Source organism: Xenia sp. Carnegie-2017, unplaced genomic scaffold (genome assembly GCF_021976095.1).
Source record: "Xenia sp. Carnegie-2017 unplaced genomic scaffold, XeniaSp_v1 HiC_scaffold_24, whole genome shotgun sequence".
Taxonomy (NCBI): domain Eukaryota; kingdom Metazoa; phylum Cnidaria; class Anthozoa; order Malacalcyonacea; family Xeniidae; genus Xenia; species Xenia sp. Carnegie-2017.
In genome coordinates this window covers 17,874,413-17,877,454 of record NW_025813487.1, presented here as the reverse complement: position 1 = coordinate 17,877,454, position 3,042 = coordinate 17,874,413, and the positions used below count along the sequence as shown (strand labels likewise).

The 3,042-nt window shown below is 34.5% G+C and overlaps 1 protein-coding gene across 11 annotated transcripts in view; it reads right to left on the bottom strand.

The window, feature by feature from the left end:
* Positions 1–3,042, bottom strand: part of LOC124450245 (annexin A7-like) — a 28,055-nt gene that overhangs the window by 15,232 nt on the left and 9,781 nt on the right. For 2 of the 11 annotated variants that reach the window (XM_047000852.1, XM_047000856.1), the window contains exon 2: positions 1,546–2,621. The exons of 8 other annotated variants lie outside the window; for them this stretch is intronic. The gene's annotated coding sequence lies outside the window, so the exon portion shown is untranslated. Of the gene's footprint in view, positions 1–1,545; positions 2,622–3,042 lie in introns of those variants that run through there. One more of the 11 variants, XM_047000869.1, reaches the window with a different exon arrangement.

The following is a 3,042-nucleotide window of genomic DNA, read 5'->3' as shown; positions in this document are numbered from 1 at the left end:
AGAGCGCTTTATGCATGTCGTAAGAAAATCCAAGTCGAGGTTTGCTTTTACCAGCTTGAGTTCAAGTCGTTGGGCATTAATTTAGAAAATTCCAACGACTTGAACTCAAGCTGGGAAAAGCAAAACTCGACTTGGATTTTCTTACGACATGCAGAAAGCGCTCTGTGATACCAAGATTCCTGTGGTTCAAAGTAGCTAGTCGTTGCTTACAAAACTCTAGCGCTCATCGCCAATGCCAAAATAAACTCCTTCAAGAAGAAATAAACGGGAAACAATTTGTCTTTTTTTGGTCTATTTCTATGACTCTAATCAGAACTTTATGTTGGGCATTAATTTTTATCACACGAATTCGATTTCCGCTCGGCAAGTCTCTCGCTACTATTTTAAATCATCGCTATAATAATGGAGCACTCGAAGCATTTAGAAAATTCCAACGACTTGAACTCAAGCTAGGAAAAGCAAAACTCGACTTGGATTTTCTTACGACATGCAGAAAGCGCTCTGTGATACCAAGATTCCTGTGGTTCAAAGTAGCTAGTCGTCGCTTACAAAACTCTAGCGCTTATCGCCAATGCCAAAATAAACTCCTTCAAGAAGAAATAAACGGGAAACAATTTGTCTTTTTTTGGTCTATTTCTAGAAGGATGACGTAAAGCACGTTCTGATATGAATGCAACACTTGAGAAAAAAAGGTCTTTCGAGGGACAGTGTATTGAATATATTCATCGCTTTATTTTAACTATTGATAAAATAATATTTTTTGTAAAATATTATTTTTTGTAAAAAATAAAATAATAGTTTTCTCTTGAGAAAACAAAATCAGCGTTTTGATTTTATGACGGGATGAGGATGTAAACAAAAGGAACACCTCTTGCCTAGAGAATGCTAGAAATGCGCGTCCGCTATTTCCGTAGCAAGGAAATAATCATTATAAAAGAATTGACTGTCACCACTCAGATATGTTTGAACACATCAACCGAACTTTTTATTTGTGGCCATATCACATAAAAACCAGATTCTTCATCATAATTTGTGAATTTTGTTACAGTTGTTCTCGGATTGAGAAGTACTAGCCTTAACTATGGATGAAGTAGTTAAGCGCGCCATCATTTATATACGAGTTGAACGCGCTGAAACAGCAGCAGAGCTTAGCTATTGTGTGACGCAGAAAGACATTGTTTGTGTGACGCAGAGTAACAGAGGGTTTTATATAACATATGTTGAACACTTAATAAGTGCATTGCTTTCGATAATGAACTTGACTTTCTCAAGTGTTTGAAAGATAAATTTTAAGGGCAATCATACCAATACCATCATATAATACCAACAATAACGACAAGTATCTCGTGTTATAAATCATTCGGCAAATGAAGACCAAAATATTGACGATTGTTCGAATTTAAACTTAGTTTAAATATATCTATAACGATTTAAAATCGTGTAAAATTAATTTCCGTCTGCGAGAAGTGTTTGCACATGTCCTTCGCACATTTCGTTGTTATATATATATATATAATGAAAAGTATACGTAGGGTTTACGCTTACCTTGTTTTTAAAAATGCACTTACTTATGACCACGATGTGTAGATGATTTTTGTTTCGTTTAATGAGAGAGGCAAATTTTGTTTATTGTCTCTCCGTGTAGTCGTGTGATCTGCCATGTGAATATCACGTACAAAAAACATGCTTTCTCGTTTCGAAAGTACTTGGGAATGTGCAAGGTTTTCCTTGACAAGTCAACACGTGACACCATTTACAACAGAGTCATTTTTTAACATGAACTCAGGCATCCTGTAGCGGATCCAGTGGCGGTCAGAATACATTACTGAAAATATATTTTCATTTTAAAATACTTTCGAGCGAATACTATTGTGAGTATTTTAGTATTAACTATTTCGGATCCGACCGTTTCGGTTCCAACTTTTGGTTGCTTGTTCAGACGATCCAATGGTTTTGTTGACATTTATATTCGTTCAGATATTTATTGCCTTGAAAGCAGCAATTTGTGTTATCCAGTACATTTATCGATACATTTGCTTATTTTATACTTGTTTTCAAGTCTTTTTGAAATCTAATTTCTCGCGTTAGCTCAAATTTGGGAAGTGTAAAGAGTAAAAAGCTTTAGCCTAGTCGACTTCTTTTGATGTTGTCGGATGAAAATAGAGCAAGTTCTACTTCCATCCGATTTTTGAGATTGAAGGATCCGACTTTCGGCTGCTCACTTTAAACATGTTCACACGATCCGTTTTTTTGGGATCCTACAATATCGGATGGTGTGAAAGGGCATTTAAAAAGTCTTTTGTATTTAAAATGAGCTTTTATAAATGTATTTTGACCTACCCTAGATACGTCAATGATTAAATATTTTTTTTACCCTAAAGTTATTGCACAAAGTACTTCTGAACACAATAAAAACGTTCTTATGATCATCCAAGTTGACAAATGTGTATATAAATCATTAACTACTTCATAACTGCGACTCTCAGATATATGAGAGGAACAATTATTAGTCCACAGAAAAGTATTATTCCACAGATTATAGCTATGACAGCCAGATTTCTTGCGGTTTTTGCTGACCTCATGGCTTCATCATAGTTACCAGCATTGTAATGATTTCTTGACTAAAGGCGAAAAAGGAAAACTATCTTTTAGAGTACATTGAAGTGAGTTATATGTAAAGTTGCATTGTTCACAATAAACATAATGAGGATTGACTTCACATAAGAAAATCATTTGTGCGAATTCTTATTACTCTGTGAATTTCTTTTTAAATGTGTGCATCCTACAACGTGAAAACTTTAACTTCCATAGAACGCCATTGTTACGTCATCGATTCAGCTCAAAAGTAATATATTAGAGGAAGAACTTTTCACTTTATGACAATAAAGTTTCTCGTGCAGTGAAAACACACATTTCATGTTCTAATTCATTAGACTTTATAAAGCAAATGTCAAAAGTAACATTTTGTACGATTTCGTAAATGAACCCTCACCTTTGAGCTTAGCGTTTCAATCGTATTGCTTATTGAATGTATATATTATG